This window comes from Meriones unguiculatus, chromosome 8 (genome assembly GCF_030254825.1).
Source record: "Meriones unguiculatus strain TT.TT164.6M chromosome 8, Bangor_MerUng_6.1, whole genome shotgun sequence".
Lineage (NCBI taxonomy): Eukaryota > Metazoa > Chordata > Mammalia > Rodentia > Muridae > Meriones > Meriones unguiculatus.
Genome location: NC_083356.1, coordinates 90,668,012 through 90,687,141, shown reverse-complemented (window position 1 = coordinate 90,687,141; position 19,130 = coordinate 90,668,012). Strand labels below are relative to the sequence as shown.

The window sequence follows — 19,130 nt, the reverse complement described above, 5'->3', positions numbered from 1 at the left end:
GGGAAACGCAGTTAGGTTTGTAATGGCCTGTTCTGTGTTTTCTTTCTTTGTTTAACATGATTCCATATCTTTTGTACAATACCTTCTAGCATCTAGACAATGGAAATTTAAGAACAATTGTGTCAAGTTGGGGGGCTGTGGCACAGCAGGCTAAAAAATGAGCCATGTGTACATAAATATTTAAATATATGCAATACACGCCATTTAGTGCATTATTCAAATTCTGGGCCTATATAAAAAGGTTTCCAGAACTTACCAGCTGCTTCCTTTTTTGTGATCTCAGTGATTCTCACCCAAACAGGCCTCAAAGGAACCGTTTTCCAAATCAGCTGCTTTATACGGACACCTGGTCATTGATGTCATTTGCCGTTTTCTCTGTCAACCTCACACTGACAAAGGAAGAGAATCAATTTGAATTCCCACTCCCCAATGTCTTCCTTTTGCCCTCCCTCCCCGCCAAGCCTCGTATTCTAACCCCCTGTAAACTCTAAGTGAAACCACAGTTCATGAAGTAAGAGTGATTAAGCAGAGTCTGAAGAGGGTCTGGCAGTAGCTGCAATTGTTCTAATCAGTGATGTGACCCCCAGGATGCCAGGCCGGACCACAGCTCTCAGATCTGTGTGTGAGGCAGCAGAAGGCCACCGTTTCTGCTGTTTGACAAGCTGCAGGGAGATGAAGATGTTCCTACTCTGGGCTTTAGACCCTTATTATTCTCCTTGATGGTTTCTGTGATCAGTCCACTAAAGGGTGGCAAGGGGAGAGGGGCTTGCAGTGAACCCCGGAATACCCCACAAGCCCCAGAATGCCACAGGAAGCCATTTAGCAGTTCCACGGCACATCACCGGTTCCCTCAGTGGGAAGAAAAAAAGGTATTCGAGAGGAGACTCAGCCTGCCACAGGGAGGCCTCTCTACAGCTTTTTCATCCCGGCAACGGGCCTAGCATGGATCAAAGGTCCAAATGTTTGCGGAATGAAGAAATAGGGTGTGAAAGAAAAGTCACATTTTCTTTTAAGGAGCACTTTACAGAACAAATGCATGCTTCGGGACACTCATTTCAGGCACTGTGCTCCAGTGAGGCCTGACAGGGACCAAGGAGTACACTAAAGCACATGACTAGTGATCCATATAGATACCGAGGCAACACTTATCTGGTTTCTCACCATTAACTCAAAACAGTAAGAGTTTGCAAAGGAATTGAGGTCGAAGGTATTAAAAGTACCAAGCTGATGTCAAAGCAGGAAAACAACGGCTACAGCAGCCACCATCGGGCCAACAATCACTCTAGTTATGAAATCCATCAAGAGGAAGGAATCCCAGAGGCTCGGAAATTTAATCCCTTAATGAGGCATGAAATGTGTACTAGGCATCAGGATATAAAACAGCAGAACACTTGGTATCAGGATTTTACACCTCTTAGCAAGAGACTGCGTGGAGGAAGGCCAGGTGCTGCTTCAAAGCTCTGTATGGGGTCTAGGCTCTCTGGCAACCTTGAGAAGAGTGCTAGAGATGTGAAACGTGTGCTTTGAACTGTTGAGACCCTAGGATCTATCCTTGGTACCGAGAAGAAAAAGAACATATCTAAGAAAACAGGTTCTGCAGATTCTTGGTGGTCACAGGCTGATGATACGAGGTGTCTTAGTTAGGATTTCTACTGTGTGAAGAGATGCTATGATTGTGTTGACTCCTATAAAAGAAAGCACTTGACTGGGGCAAATGAATCTTGTTAAGAGGCAGAATTCTGGGGTTATGATTGCGGCCCTATTCTGTAACCAAGACTTAGAAGCTGGTGGAAAGATGAATAGTCTTTCCAGGAAAGAGAGAGTGAGAGGGAGAAAGAGACGCTATTGATGGAAACAGAGATAAGAACTAGACATAGTGGTCCATTGGAGATGACTGGATACAGAAAATGCGATGGCTGTGCAGCACGTTACCAACCAGTCATGAAAAAGTGAAATCCTGTTATTTGGGGCAACATGGATGAACTTAGAGAACAGTGAGGCAGGCTCAAAAAGACAGATGCTGCACCCTCTCGCTAAATATGCAGAAGCTAAAAATGTTGATGGCCAGGGAGGAGCACAGAAAGACTAGTCAAAGGCACTAAGTTAGAATTATATGGGAGAAATAATAGAGTTACTACTGATGATATACTGCACATTTTAGAAAAGCTGTAAGAACGGGTTTTGAGTGTTTTACCAGCAATATATAAATGTTTGAGTACACAAATGTCAAACTGGATTTGAACATTAAGTGACGTTTTCATGTATCAAAATCTACGATAGCCCCCAGTAAATGTGTATATGTTTTAAATGATAACTTTTGAAAAAAAACTGAAAAAAAATATTTTTCTCATAGAATTGAGAGTAGATCATTGATTACTGATAGCTAGGTGGGCCTGAAGCTAGGGAGGGAAAACGGAAATGGGAACAGGGTGGAGCTGGGGAGGAGAATGCCACCTAACACTGCATCAAATGGCACAGTCATTAGAGTTGGCATCGATTGATTATATTCTTGAAAATAGCCAATGGGGAAGGTTGGATTTGCAGTGACTTGGCTGGGCCACTTACTTTGATAAAAATGTGTACAAATACTCAAGTAGCTCACTGTGTCCCATAAATAGATGTAATCGCTAGGCAACAACTAAGCATACATTTGGATGTGTGTGCATGTGTGTATGTATTGTGTGCATGGGTGTGTATGTATGTGTATCGTGTTGTATGTGTTGTGTGTGTGTGCTATGTGTGTATGCTCATGTACTAAGGAGAAGAAAGGCTGGGAGAGAGCACAGCCACAAGCTTGGAGGCCAAGAACAGGGAGAGAATGACATCAGAATTAGGCTGTGTGCTAGCCAGATGAAAGAAGGGTTTGACAAGAACCTTAAATGACCACAGAAAGTCAGGAGTTGAGTTTTGATCGTTTAAGCAACAATAAAGTGGACTGTCATAGTCAGAACTGACCCAAAGAAAGGCGTCATGGCGTTCATGCACAGAGGGTGAGGACTGGAAGTGAGGGGACAGGAACAGACACCAGTCAGGAAGCTGGAATCCAGTATGGGTGGCACTGCACAGAATCAACAGCACAGCATCTCATCCGAGGCCACTGGGCAGCTGTGACATATAAGAGTCTGTTGACCTAGAACTGGGATTAGAGGAGGGAAAGGCGTTTGGTACTTCACAGCCACTTGAGGCTGGATGACCTAAAACGCGTTAGGAACTGTCTCTGAGACTCAGCATGAACTAGGGTGAAATTTTGCCTTCCTAAGCCTCTGCTGAGTACAGCTTCCTGCCCCCAACACACTCGGACAGTGGCTGTGAGGGAAAGGAGCTCCACAGACTTCTGCAGATGAAGGCTTCTGAGTAAGGCTGTTACTCTTGACCCCTAAGTTCCACTGAGGTGAGAGTGAAATGGCTTTTTTTTTCTAGAATATGTTAGTTGGGTAAAGGGTTCTATAGCTTAAATCATTTGCCGACCTGTGTATGTAACCCAGACTCAGCATTATACAGATAAAAAAGGCAGGACCAGAAAGATACAGGGCTTAGTCCAACGGCATAGGGCAAATGAGGCCAGTTGAAAGACCATTTGAACTGTATTAATTAATCTGAAGCCCCAGGGACCCAGGGACAGGTTTCCTTCAAGTCCCCATTCTGCAACTGTGACAGAAACAGTTCCCAGAGAAACAGGTAGCCCTGAAGACAGTGGCACAGCTGTCTTTCACCTTCAACTGTGCAGGCCCTGAGCAAGAGGAAGGAGCTTCAAGCTAAGCCTCCTGCTGCAAATAAACCCAGGTTGCTTCTTTTAAATATTTTTTCATCATCATTATTATTATTAATTACAATTTACTCACTCTGTATCCTGACCCTAGTCCTCTCCCTCATCTCCTCCTGTTCCCACCCTCCTTCCCTCTCCCCCCCATGTCCCTTCCCTAGTCCACTGATAGTAAAAGTCCTCCTTCCCTACTATCTGACCCTAGCCTATCAGGTTTCATCAGAACTGTCTGGATCCTCTTCCTTTGTGGCACCTCCCATTTCACCAGGGGGAGGTGATCAAAGAGCAGGCAACAAAATTCATGCTAGTGACTGCCCTTGTTCCCCTTACTAGGAAACCCACATGGAGACTGCACTGCCCATGAGCTACATCTAAGCAGGGGATCTAGGTCCTCTCCATGCCTGATCCTTGGTTGATTCATCAGTCTCTGCAGAACCCCCTGGGCCCAGATTTTTTGGCTCTGTTGGTCTCCTTAAGATTCCCTGCACTCTTCCCAAAGTTTGGCTATGAGTCTCGGCATCTGCTTCTATACCCTGCTGGGTAGAATCTTTCAGAGGCCCTCTGTGGAAAGCTCCTGTCCTGTTCCCTGTCTTCTCCTACTTCCGATGTCTAACCTATGGAACTGAAAAGTTCATCCTGAGTGAGGTAACCTAGAAGCAGAAAGACACACGTGGTATATATATAAGTGGATCTTAGCCATATAATATAGGATAAACATACTAAAATCTATAGTTGTGAAGAAGCTAAAAAACAAGGAGGACCCCAGGGAAGAGGCTTAATCCTCATTCAGAAGCTGAGATTGCTTTTAACAAGAAGACAGTTTAGTTAGCCATGGCTCAGACTCACTCACTTTTCAGTTATTTTTTTTCCTTTAGAGTTCTCTAGTACACAAAGACTGAGATCAAAATAAAGGACACACCCATACCACCACCACCACAAACCACCTTGAGGAAAGGCTGCATTGTGTTTGGGAAAGAAGAAAAAGAAGTGAGCCCTTCTGGAGTCCTACTGCTAACAAAGAATTACTACCTAGAAGTATTTAGAAGTGAGGAATCATGAAACTTGGCTGGTGTTCCATGTTTAACAGCATAGGTGATGGTTTCCAGCCACAACACCGCCCACTGAATCAGAAAGTTTAGGAAGGGGGGAGGGGAAGCCAGGACGCCCCTAGTAAATCTTTGTGTATTCCAGTCATAAACAAGTGTTCCCTCACTTTGCATGCTGCCTGCCATCACCTTAACTGTGTTTATCATTTCAGACAAAGCGTCTTCAGGAAGCAAGAACATCCTTCTTCCTTGACGGCATACACTGATTAAATCTTCTGGAGAAAAGTTAGGCAAACCAGAAGCTGCCTCCTCTCCAGTCACCCAGAAGCAGACTTTCCAGCACACATATCTCCTTCCCTTTTCTTGTTGTCAGGGAAAATAAATAAAGGTGATAAAATTTCGTAGCAAGTTTCTACTGAAGATGTAGCTGTTTTTGTCTGAACTCATGCTGAAAAATTTCCTACCAGCTTTGTGAATTATCTAGTAACAAAGAGAACGGTGAAGCCAGCGGGTGTTTTCTGTTAGTGTAGAAAAGCTGGAGAGAAAGCAAGGGATGTTGGGCTTGACAGTCTAGAAGAGCTGTCCCCCAGCGAGGCAGCACACCCCCCTTCAGGAGAGAAGATGCAGGGGAGTGAAGCTTAGTTTGCAATTTCGCTGGTGGCAAGAGACTGGAAGATAGAAATTGGCAGCTCTCTGCAAACTGATTAATGAATGCCCAGATCTCCAGAACGTGTGGTTTAAAATAAATAAATAAATAAATAAATAAATAAATAAATAAATAAAACAAATCAGGAACTGCCTGCCCTGCTAACAGAAATACATCCCAGTTAGAAATCTGGAGAAACAATTACATCAGTGGCATATGTGCTGATCTGAGCAGTAGAGCTTGTCTCTTCAATCTCCCCTGTTAGAAATATAAAAATCTGCTTAATAAATCACACAGCTCTCTAGACTTCACAAGCAATTCACCAACATAAAAGATCCAGATTTTACAACAGTTATCTGCACTGCTAGCTAGCTGCTAAGAGCTAGTGAAATGAGAGGACTTAGTCTGAGTGGTAAGAGATCTTGGGTGGCTGCTAAAACAAATCTGCATCACAGCAGAGATTTCTGATTTCTGTCAAAGACCTATAACTGCTGGGGAGAATATAAGCCTCTTGGATCACCACCCTGGCCACTCACTCCACAGACTGCCCTTTTCCATTCTTCCCAAATAACTGAAGCATCACTGTGGGTAGGATACAGGGACTCCCAGAATGCACTTCTATCCCTGGCTTGCCACAGGTCAATGATTCTTACATCACTGTGTACAGCCTGAGGTTTTGTTCCTCACTCCCAAACTTGGAAAACTAATAATTAGCTCTCGAAGAAACAATATATAATCCCACAGCCACTGCAGTAGCCGAACATGAATGGTATGGGCAGATGTATACGTTCATGCTTCACCTAATAAAGAGAACTAATTTCCATCCAGGCCAGCTCTAAAGACTGTACTTCAATCCTCCAAGGAAGGTGGGAGGCGTGCTTTGTGCAGACTGGCTCGGCCTTTGATGGATTTATTGAGAAGACCTACTGGCTAGAATAAGCACAAGAATGTGCTGTGGTTGAAAAAGAAGAGTGACAGGCTTCCAGGAGCCCATAAAACAGTCGTCTGGCTGAGGAGATCATGTTGACAATGCATTAGGCATTGGTGATGTTGAATGGAAAATACAGTTTCAAAGGCAAGGTAAGCTAGCAGCTGGTGTCTGCCTAAAAGTGCTGGGGAAAGAGCTCCCAGACTCTGTGAATGTGGGGCCAGGATCATTGCTTAGCTTCCCAGCAGGGGAGGACAAAGTAAACTGAAAGAAACTCACATTTACTTAATTTTGTACTGACCTCTAGTGCCCATGGATGAGGAGGTACTGTCCTTGAAACGTAAGGTTTAAAAAAAAAGATGAAAAATTAATATTAAAGCCCTGGCATTAATGGAGGAAGGAAAGGAGAGAGGTAAGAGAAGTCTGAGGATAAAATATCCAGCCTTACTGAACACAGTGGGCTACTCAGAAGGATAAATGTGTTCTGGATTTAACTCATCTTTAATATCTAGTTCAGATCCTGAATTTAGTATTGCTCTTCAGTTTAGGAACTGTTAACTCTCAGAGTATCAAATTCCCCTCTATCATCAGTACAAGGATCCTGGTGAGGAACAAATTAAAAGACCGACGGGATGAAAAGAGAAAACAAGGGCTGATGAGATGGCTCAGAGGCTAAGAACACTGGCTGCTCTTCCAGGGGTCCTGAGGTCAATCCCCAGCAGCCACAAGGTAGCTCATGACCATCTATAAAGGGATCTGACATGCAGTCAGAACATTCCTACATTTTTAAATAAATAAATAAATAAATAGAGTAAAAAGAACGAAAAGAGAAAATGGCAGTGTTTTGCATAATGCCTGGTAAGTAGTAAGCACTCAACAAATGCTAGCTGTCCCCCAGGGTTCTTGCTTTCCAGTGTAGGAACACTCTGGCAGCAAGGAGACAGTCCAGGCTATGTTAAGAAGATGGCCCTGTCTGAGTTCTTTGTTAGACGGGGTGGATTCTTCTGAGCCACCGTTAGCCCGAAGAACAGGCCCTGCACAGCCCCTGCTGAAGCTCCCTGGATAATGGAGTGCTGGCAGGCATGTGATCTACTCACAGAGCATGCACCGTCCCCTCCCATTCTTGCAGAGCTCATGGCTAAGCATCCCATGTTCCACTGCTCCTGGTAATTGACATTCATTTTCTTTACAAAAGGCAAGACTCCTAGCTCCAAAGAAACAAAGTGAGTGGGGAACAGACAGCAGGAACCGGCCAGATGGAAGCAGTCCTTGAGCAACTAAATACAATAAACCTCTCTTGTTACTGCCAGGGCCCTGGAAGCAGAATCCTAAGCATCTTTATAACTGAACACCTTGGCCAGCTGGCTTCCTAGCAGATAGAAACAGAGGGCCGGCCAAAAATGAAAAAAATAAAGTGTTTCCTGCCACAAAAGAGAAGAAGATGGGGATGTGGTTGAAGACAGTGGCAATGGGGTATCCAGGTTTGTTCTCTTGCTCATGGTAACGGTCAGACTCACTCAGTTTACAGGTTTTGAAGGTGTTTCCCTTCGGCCCACTGCTGAGAATCCCACCTGCATCTAAGGAACAAGCCGGCCGTGCCTCTGGTAGTAACTTATATACCATCTTTCATGCTCTATAAAACCTGCATGCAGCTGGTATGGTCTACTTCAAATCTGCACAGACAGCTTACCCAGGATGGGTGACATTATGTCGTTATCATGAATGACATAAGACATTCAAGGTAAAGATGGCTGGACACCGCCTGTTAGAGGTGAATAGTGGTATAATAGGGACGGCATTTTCTATGTGTATTGATTTAAATCTGAAGTGCTGTTCTAATTTCAAAGTGTGTTATATGTGTGTCCTATCGAGCTGCTTGTGAGGTGCTTTACAGTCATTGTACCACTCTCATGTCAGGTGACTACCAGACAGGTCCTGTGAACTGCCTGTAAACCTCTTTCACTGGACTACATAACCAAAGCAATAAACCACATGTAGTTTGGAGGTCTATAGATGGTTGAGAAAAGGGCCAGAAGGTTGGCAAATATTGTGACCAAGTGCAAGACACAAGAGCTGTGGTAGCCATCAGGCCAAGTCTAGACCCTCCTCTCTAGGTAGCAGACCAAGGAAGGCTTCATTCCTTTCTTCAATGCTCCTTTCCCTTCTCCAAAACTAACAACTGAGTCCTTACTCTGTAGTGAACAGTGTGCCCTGACCTCTGAGATCGCTAGGCAGCTACTTGTTGTCTCAGACAGATCTACTAGGCACTATAATTACCGTCTTATTTATAAAACTCCATCTTTACTGTATAAGCCACACAAGGAAATGCTTGTGTATCTTCCCAACAGGGTGTTACGATTATAAATCTTTTCCTTTCTCTTGATTGTAACACTTTGAAGTCAAGAGCCATGTCCTATGTACTAAGTACTCTGCGTGACATTGAAGATTCTCAAACCACCATTTTTCTGGATTAATAAATAAAGGTGTGTGTTGGTAAGCAGCTGGTCTGTGAACAAACACAAAAAGAAGAAGAGACCAGTGAGGTATAAGACAGTAAATTAAAGTAAAAGACTGCCTGACTAATTGCCCTTCCAATACGACATGGGGCTATCACATGAGTGCAGTCTTACACAGAACCTGAATTTTAACAGGGCACTGGACAGCATTTTTTATCTATGGGGAAGGAGTGGCATGTTGTGAGCTGCCAACTAATGTCCTGAATGGATGAGCCCCAACAGTAACTGCTCAACACAAGATGTAGAACCTTGTCTTCATTTATTCTGTTAAACATTTTTATCGACTACTTGAGTAATGATAAGAAGACTTCTTATCAACCTAATGATGGCGTCATGCCAGGAAGGGCAGCCAGCATGCTGCACACAGGAATCAAGGCCTGTAAGAAAGGCTTGGCACCAAGCTGAATTCAACAACCAGGCTAAATGTAAAGTTATATGCTTTAGTTCAAAGAATAAACAAGTGAGCTCAGAATGGCCAAGGCCTCAGCAGACTGGGATTAGTTTGGATGACTGTTATAGCTAATTAGCAAACACCATTTCTTTTTTTTTTTAATTTATTTATTTTCTTTTTTAAAATTTATTTACTTTTTATATTAATCACAGATTATTTACTTTGTATCCCAGCTGTAGCCCCCTTCCTCATTCCCTCCAAATCCCACCCTCCCTTCCTCATCTCCTCCCTGCCCCTTTCCAAGTCCACTAATAGTGGAGGACCTCCTCCCCTTCCATCTGACCCTAGCTTATCAGGTCTCTTTAGGACTGGCTGCAATGTCCTCTTCTGTGGCCTAGCAAGGCTGCTCCTCCCTTGGGGAGGGGCGGGTCGAAGAGCTCGCTGTTGAGTTCATGTCAGAAATAGTCCCTGTTCCCTTTATTAGAGAACCCATTTGGACACTGAGCCATCTTTTTAACATCCAGCAACAGGGTTGTTTCACATGAAAACTAATGCACAAATGAGCCTCGTCTGTAGATTAGAACATCTACATTAAGCACAGTTGTTCTTGTGAATCAATTGTCAGGGTCTCTAGAGAAATGGAACCAGTCACACACATGCAGGAGCGGGATTTTGTACACATGTATAAATCATATATCATGCTTATAAATCAGCCATCTTCAAGATGGAGACATGGGAATCTAGTTGTATAGCTGAAAGGCCTGAAAGCCCATGGCTGGTGGTATAAATCCCAGTCTGAGCCTAAAGTCCCTTAACACAAGAATCACCAAGGCCATATGATGCTGCCTCACACCCAAGCAGAGAGAGAACAAATACAATCTTCCATTACCTTCTGTTTGACTCAGACCGCCAACGGATGGGCTGATGCTCATCTTGGAAAGATAGCTACCAAACTACAAACACCTTCACAGTCATACTCAGAAGTAATGTCTGACCAGCTAGCCAAGAATTCCAGACCATTTACATCTGATTCAGAGACCTGCAAAACCAGAAAGCCAGACTCTAACACTGAGTTTGACAGGCTCAGCTTTGAGATCCTAAGAGACAAAGATCTCCCTCACAAATCGGTACCGTGTTCAGGATCTGTTCTGGTTTCTGATAGCTGGTCTGACAGTAAAACCTGCTCTTGGAATCTTAACATAAGGAGGCACATGTAAAATGAGGCAGAGGTGAGCCGAGAATGTAGAATGAAGGAGCAATGAGCTTCTAAGCTTGGGCGCTATGAAGCAGGGAGCTTTGAAGAGATGCAGTTTCGAACAGAAACAGGCAACCACAGTGTTGCAGGCACCCACAAAATCGTTGGCTTTCATTATAGATCCCAGAGAAGAAGCACACAGTGAATGCCAGTAGTGGGCTATATTTTTGTCTTCAACCAACAGAATTTCAGCACCAATCACTCCAAACTTAAGAAAATAGACTTCTCATATCTCTAAAGAGTGGAGAATCACACTGAACCTGCTTTTTCTTACTCGAAGCATTTTTCTGCCATCCATGTTGCGTTACTACAAACATGGAACCTTTCATAACTCTCTTTTTCCATCTTCCCCAGCTCTCAACCACCATGTTCACACACAAAAAGCAAAACAAAAAGGTCTGGGGATATAGAACCAAGAAGAAAATAATCATGTTAAAAACAACAACAAAAAGCAACGAGATACAAGGAATGAAGCAAAGAGAATTTCTATCCATAAGTTATAAAAACGGAAAGGTAAGGAGAACTTTATGGACCTAGAAAATGATGAAATGAAGAGAAAGGCATCAAGTCTACCCAAAAGGTGATAAAATATTTTATTTGTCTTCTGGTTGTGAAAAAGAAAATAAATCATTAAAATGACTCTCAGAATGCCCCAAGGATATGGGCATCGAATAGGACTTGGCAATAAATGTTGTAGGAGTAATAAAAGAGTTGGTTTTGTTTCCTTAGCATTTTTTTTCTGGGCTGAGCCTTCCTATTTCAACACAGGAATCATGGGCAGCGGTAAAAATGAGCCCGCTGCAGGGCACACATTATTATCTCCCAGGCTGGCCTGACTCACAACCTCCAGGGTAGCTCTTTCTTTAGTGACCAGATTCCTATTACACTTACCCTGCAGGACAGGCTGCCAAACACCAGGCCTTCTGGACTACAACTTCTTTTATTTTCACAGCTACTAGCGACTCCATCATACCTTCTATAAAACATTTACTTTTCCTAGACTTTGGAACTGAAGACAGAGGCAGGCTTATGGCCCAAGGCACTCATTCTACTGTCTAAAGGGCCTTGGATTAATTCTATTGTTGTTTAGTTATGTATTTCAAGGGCCTGGGGGTAGAGAAGGTTGACAGGGTAGCTGTTATAATAGCAAATGTGGGTTTTATTTAAACCCGAGAAGGATTAGGTAAGAATTTGCACAAGAGGTAGGATTTTCATTTACCAGCAAGCTCACATCCAGCATCCTCTTTGAATATAGCCTTTCTGCTTGAAACATCAAGCTGTCCTGCAGACACCTAATGGCTTAGCTAAGTCTCAGACACAGCTGCCGCTCAAAACTACACCTCTCCAGTCTGTGATGACCATAAATACCAAGCATTTCCAAATGGACTGAGTTTCCAAATGAACTGGATATGCATACCAATCAATATTGATCTCTACACCTATGCAGACATCCAAAGGGGACCTAGGAGAGTTTGTTCTCAATATTTCCACGTGAGGCACATACAGAAGGACAGAGGAGGGACACGACAGAAGACAGGTGGCGTTTATAATGGAAATTACTTTGGCTGCCTTTCAGTAGTACTGCCCTGATGGCACACGACAAGCGTGACAGTCCTGTAAGTGTGGTTATAAGCTTTAAAGGGGTTTCCCAAGATTCCCACTGCTTTCTCTGGTCAGTACACAACAGCACTAACGGGCAAAGATACCGACAGCTGCCCCTGTGTTCTTGGGAGCAGCCCCAGGCAGGCTGGAGAGGCCAGTTGCTCCTTGGAGTTGTACACCAGCCATTTGCGTGGCAACTTTTGACAATATTGGCCAATGCAATTCCTTGGATAGACACATGGCCAAACACTGGACCTCTGGAATATCTTTCTAGAATGAACTACAGCTTCATATTGAATACTGTTAAGTATTCAACGGGAACTCTGGCTCTACATGCCCATAGTGTAAATGCTCTTATTCAGTGGAAACCCAGACTTCGTCCTGGATGACTCAGGGGAACGGTAATGAGGAGATGAGTAATGTTCTCTTGAAGTCACTAGTTAGGATAAGAGCGGTTGTTCATTGCCTGACAGGACAGGTTTCTCAGGCCAGCCAAGAACTGAACAAATAAATCAATGTCACTTTCCTCTCTAACATCTTAAACCCACATATTTAAAAATTTGCAGCTCAGCTCACAATTCAAAGAAAGCTTTTGCAGAACTATCCTTGGGGCCTCGAGTGATAACAGAGATGGACAGGAGATAGGTGAGACTCAGCAGAGGGAACATTTGTTGTACGGGTGGAGAGAAAGCCCACAAAGACACATTGGTTTTCTGGGCTGCCTCTGTTATTTCAGGAATCCTTTGTATAAAGCTAACACAATGTCTTATTGAATCTGAGTAAACAAGGATGTTGACAAGAGAAAATAAAAGCTTCGAGTCTGGCAGTACAGCCTTACAACTTGGCATCTGAGAATGAACCGTGCCCTCTTCAGAGTCAGAGAATGCCTTAGAAATTTCCCAATGAGAGAATGAATGCCTTAGAAATTTCCCGACACCTTGTGTCTCCCCACCCCCACAATTTTTCAAATTATTCTAATTTCTTATTAGAAATTATTTTTAGAACTAGAGATTATTCTTTGGGGGAGAAGTACATTAAACTGCTGTTTAATTGCAAATAAAGAGTTTCTAAAATGGAGAAAATCCACCCCCTTAGGAGCTGACAAATGACCCTACATGCTTGCTCACATTACAATAGGGTGGGCAGTCCCAGACAGGCTCAGTGGGTGATGTTAGTGACCCTCTGTGTGTATCTCTAAGGCTCCAAAGTAAATCTCAAGAAAGATTTGGCCATTGATTGGAGTCACGTGATCTGCAGCAAAGCAGATCACCTGTCATGCAAACAGATCCACTGTCCATCCCTCTGGTGGTGCATGCTGGGATATTGCAAAGATCTGCTGTTGGAGAGTTAATGGCCTCTCCCCTTTTTAGAGAACAGAATGAGAAGGGGACAGAGCTAATAATTAGAGTTCAGTGCTTATGAGTTAAGTGTGGAGTATGATCATAAGGAGACAAGGCAGCTCAAGCATGGGCTTGTCGTGCTGACATGAGAAACTTCCGTCTCTATTTCAGGCCCCCTGAGGATGGATGTCAAGAGCATCTTAAGATTACCTGTAGAATGTTGTGCTTTGGTTGGACTCTTGGTGACAACCTTTGAAGAGAGAGTCTCTGGGGATGGTAAACAGCAAAAGCGGCTGTGACTGTGGGTCCGAACCTGATGGATGGATGATGGGCTGAGATGTTGGTTTGCATTCTAACGACTCAAAGCTCTCCCCAGCTCAGTGATCCCTGCCAAGCCCCAGCCTTAAGCAAGTTTTCTCTTCTTTTCTTCTCTAATACCATGTCTGATTGTTATTGTGAAATGTTTCTGGGGAGGGAACCTCCGAAAACTCCAAAGTACTCTCTTCCTACAACCTTGGTCATAAAATCAACAAGAAAGGGGACTAATTAAACACAGCAATCCTAGAGTGAGTCACGCTGCAGTGACATCAAGGAAAGCCGTGCCTGAAGCATCCTCTGTGGGGATTAGGCCAGTAAAGCCCCTTCAGAAGACAAGGGGACTTTTTCATGTATCCAATGGGTATACTGTGGTGAACCACAATTTTCTAAGCCCACTAAAGCATGCCTGTTCATTCACTGACCCAGAAGGCTGGGAGGTGTCTCATTACCTCCACACACATACCCACATACCACATACATGCCCGCTCACATCCTCCTCAGCTCCAGGACTTAGACACATTCATGTCACTCGTATTACTTAACAAGAACCTTGCCCCCCCCCCCACTGAGCCCCCAGAGCTGGCAGTGTTAGTAAACACCAAAGGCAAAAGCATGAATCAATGGGTGTGTCCTGAAGCACAGGACTTCCTGAAGTCTCAGGGATGGCTACCCCTAATCCTCCCCACCCTGGTTTGCCAAACAGGAGGAAGCTAATGCAGCCCAGGAAGCAGTTAGGTTTATAGCAGGGATACAGCCCCAGCGGCTCTGAAGAATATGATGCTTTCTGGCATGTGGCCCGTCCTGGGACATCCTGTCTTACAGGCAGGTTGAGTAGCTCACCTGCAAACAGCAACCTTAAAACACTGTTTAGAAGTAGCCGCTTCAGTCTTGGGATAGAGACCTGCCTGGCCACTTTCTGTTTCTATGCTGGGAGCATATGTTCCAGTTGGTTTGCAAAGGGGGAGGAAAAAAGAAGCAAGCATCCACAAGGAAGGAGCACTTAATGCAGGAGAGGATTATATCCTCTGAAGATTAGCTGAAGGAAAAGATGACGAGGGTGGTTGAGTTTCCACTGGTGTGAGGAAAATATCTTTAGGATTTCGTGTCTGACAATCAAGCGATCTGTCCTCTGGGAGGGAGGGGTAGTGGCAGGGGTGAGCTGTAAGCATCGTAGCTCTCCCCAGGTCCTGCCTGTATTGTGTGTGTGTGTGTGTGTGTGTGTGTGTGTGTTAGGGGAGAGGGGCTGTGCATGTCCACTTGCTTGTCTTCCGGTATATTCTAGCTTGAAGGGCTATGTGCAGAAACATTCAAGTTCTGACACATGCAGAGGTTATAGCAAGCACCTTCCCGGTCACAGGCACCTGCCACTGATGCTAGCCTTAAGCCAACATGACCAGGATAATGATAGCAGGAAGCTACATAGTCAACAGCACAGAGGGATCTGAGGGAGTCAGAAGCCAGGCTGGTCAAGTGACTTCCATTGAACCTTTGACCCGTGGTCTCTCCCAAACTCAGGTGCTAAAGGCAAAGTGAGAAAGGCCATCCTGAGCCATAAACCTGACCCTGGCTGCCAAGAATATTCTACACTCCTCACAGTGAAGATATGGCCAAGGATCAGTTGCTAAGATGCGTGTTGTGGGCCACTTGAAGGCTGCAAAGATGACCTCAGAAATGGTGGCTACGCCATTTTCCACAGTTAAACCACCTAGCTATCTTGACAATTTCTACAGGTAATGTATGAAAAGGGCTATCATCATCCTTTTATTTCCCCAGGACAGTCCTTGAACAAAATGCTAAATAAACACAACATTCTTATCTTTTGGGCTGAGCCTGATGAGCATGAGCCAAAGTTAAGAGACTACTAGAAAACCTGTGGGGATTGTCCTTAGACATTCTCGTTCTTCAAATGCTTCTCTAACAAAAAAAACAAAAAAAAGAATGACGCCATACCGAGCACCCACATTCTGGGAGACTCTGATGGGCCCAGGAGAATCTCAAACACCTTTGTGAGCTCTACTACGTTTCTCTTACTAGGTTGCCTTGACCTATTTCAGGCCACAAGGATGTGCCCAGAAATGCTTAGCAATCTCACCAAACAGCCAATTTCACTGTCTCTGGGAAAAACAAAACAAAACAAAACAAATCATGATCCAAGAGAGCTTTACCAAAACTCAGGAAGATTTGCTCTCCGTTAACGCGAGAGGCAGCTAGGGCTCATGCCCAGTCTAGAGCGCCTCGCACCTTTGGGTACTCTCCACCTTCTGCATTTAGTAGCTACGTGGCTGAGGGAAGTTACTGAACTGCCCTTGCTTTTCTCACTCTAAAATAGGGACAAAATCTAAAACCTATTCAAAATATTTTATAGCAACTAAGTGAACTGTGGAAGTAAAAGACTTCAAACAGTGCTGTACTACAGTAAGAACAATATCATTGTGACCAGCATCCTGGAAGGAATGAGGACATTCTAAAGACTTGTGTCTCTCCTTTGGCTGTTCGGACTGCTTGACCAGTGAAATAAGACACCTCTATGAACTAGAATTTCCCCTAAGAATCTAATAGTGAGAGAAGGAAAAGGTTGAAGGGGCATGGTGCTGTCCCCAGGAACAGGAAAAAGAGTTTACAGGGTGCTGCCAACTTAGATTATCCTGGAGGAAAGTCTAGAGCTGAGATAATGATGGACCAAGGATGGGCAGGACCACACTTTGCCTAAGACTGCTTAATTATGCACATCTTTTGCTTTCTATTTAACTTTAACCTCCCCCCCATTTTAAGAACCTGAAAGATAGAACTTAGGTGTCTCTGGATGGTTTTGTCCCTATTCCCAATGTGACCATACTGAACAGATCTCCTTCCTCTGCTTTTTACTATTTATTTGACTCTTTGAATTCTTATCGAGGAAGCTTAGCTTGGCTAGCATAGATAGGGAACAGGCTGCGTGCCCTGGTAATGTTACTTACTATTGGCAATGGTGGATAGAATTTTTTTTTCCAGAGCTGAGGACCGAACCCAGGGCCTTGCACTTGCTAGGCAAGCGCTCTACCACTGAGCTAAATCCCCAACCCCGGATAGAATTTTTATTACGGTATGCACAGGCATGTTGCTGAAGACCTCTGTTTTCCACATCTTCATCCTTACTCAAAAGTTGTGCAAAAATAAATGCTTTAAACCAATTTCAGATTGTTTTTATATCAAAGCTAAGGGTCTCTTGATGTACTTTAAATGACTACTAATAATTTGTAGCTGGCACCAAGAAGAGGCAGAGTTTATTTCCAGTCCCCTTTTTCTGAGCTGACGCAAATCCTCTCTGACCAACACAATGAGGCAGAAGTGAGGCAGGGTACATAGTGAACCCAGGTGGCAGTGCTTGCCCAGGCTGCATCCTCCAATTTCACTGAAGCTTCGGTTCTGAGCACACATCATGTGCCCTTTGCACAGAGCACAGAGCATCTTGTCATGCCACAAAACACCAATGGCTACTGAGACACGTTGCCTCGGATTTGACTACTGTACGTTATGAATGACAGTCTTTTCAGCGCACATACAAAGTTTTCTACTCTTATCAAATCATAATGGTTTAAGTTGGGCATGGTAGAACTTGCCTGTCATCACATCACTTAGGAAATTGAAGCAGGATCAGGAGTTCGAGCTTACTCTCAACTACATAACAAGTTTGAGACATGCCTGAGCTGCAGTAGGCCCTGACTCAAAACAAACAAACAAAGAAATGTGACAGTTTATTTACAGAAAACAAAGACTCTTAATATTTTCCTACTGTCATTCCTTAGTATGTAAATATGAAATTAGTATGGCTTTGTATTTTATTGTGTTTGACAAATAAAAACATCTATCTCACTAGTATGCAAATATGCTTTCATTTTTAATAAACGGCAAAATTATATGCAACTCAAAGAATTGTTTTGAAAATTAATTTCTGTGTGATTCATCGTCAGTAACTTCGATTTGTATACCCATTTCATATGCTTATATGCTTGGAATCATGTAAAAACTTCTCAGGGAAAAGTGGTCATGAGTAGGAAGAGTTTACAAAGGTCTGTTCTAAAATCCCACCTTCCAGCTCCCAGTTTAGTGCAAAGGTAAGGATGGCAAACCTGACACTAGTTAAAGGGCCACCCAGCTGGCCCTAGCCCCAATTGCAAACCCACAGAACCACACCCAAATAAAGCGGTTGTTGTTTTAAGCCACAAACACGGGGTGGTGTATTAAGCAACAGATAACTGATGACAGCCCTGCACAAATGAGGCTCTATCATCAATAACATTTCCAGCACAAGTACACACACATGAAACTGGGACACCTGTCTGTCTGCCAACACATTTACCAATCACCATGTGGAGCTCCCAAGCTCTCACCTCACCTGCCTGAGGCCAGTGAGGGCACACTGACCTGAGGAAAGCTAAGGCCCATTAATGATCAGACATGGGGCAGAGGAAGCAAGTGTTCCAATGCAGGTCTATGGAGAATGACATGGTAGAAACATAGGGTTTTGCTCCTTGTAAGCCATGATAGAATGTGAGGCCAGGCAGACCTATGTTTAGCTCAGTAGAAGCTGTTTTATTCCATGGGTCTTAGAGAGGTGAGCGGACATGGTCGGTACATGTGAAAACCAATGCAGAGTGGGCCTCACCAGGTGAAACTCTTGGGAGCAGGTCATAAATAACTATGCAACTGCTAATGGCCCAGATATGTGGTACCAAGAAAGGAAGCAGTCCCAGATAACTTTCTATCTCTGCTGGTCAAAATTACTGATTTTTTCTTATATACATATAAATTAAAATTTTCGGGGGTTTTCCAGTGGAGAAGAGATAAAGCACCAAAGGTAGTAGCAGTCAAGGGACACACAGCAAGGCAGGGAGGTGAGAATGGAATCCAGTGAGCCATTTCCAAGTGTCTGTACTAGGCTGGCCCTGTCCTGGGATGTTCTACAGGTTACATCCCACTTCTGACACTTTTAGGCTTGGCTAACTTTGGGTAACTCAGTTTTCTCATCTACAAAATGTGGACATTAATAGAATCCTCCTGCCCAGAAATGCCATGATGAGTACATATAAAACTTTACTCAGGTAACTAAGGAAGTAGGGGCCAAAAATATTAGTTAGCTGTGATGAAGGTGATGATGGCTAGCATTAGAGTTAGGGATCTGTTTATCACCTCGTGTTCATTATTACCATCGAGGTTATGATGTTCCCAGAGCTATGGCCGACACTGTTACAAGAAATTTTCTTTGCCTTAGAAGATGACCCTATACCCCCATGTCTCATAGCTGGCCCTTAAACTCTCTGATCTTCACATTTGGAGGACAGCTAG

At 43.9% G+C, this 19,130-nt stretch overlaps 1 protein-coding gene across 10 annotated transcripts in view; it reads right to left on the bottom strand.

Moving 5' to 3' along the window:
- Lypd6b (LY6/PLAUR domain containing 6B) overlaps positions 1–19,130 on the bottom strand; it is a 161,150-nt gene that overhangs the window by 34,755 nt on the left and 107,265 nt on the right. For 4 of the 10 annotated variants that reach the window (XM_060390137.1, XM_060390138.1, XM_060390135.1 and 1 more), the window contains exon 4: positions 257–389. The exons of the other annotated variants lie outside the window; for them this stretch is intronic. The gene's annotated coding sequence lies outside the window, so the exon portion shown is untranslated. The remainder of the gene's footprint in view (positions 1–256; positions 390–19,130) is intronic. 10 annotated transcript variants of the gene reach the window in all.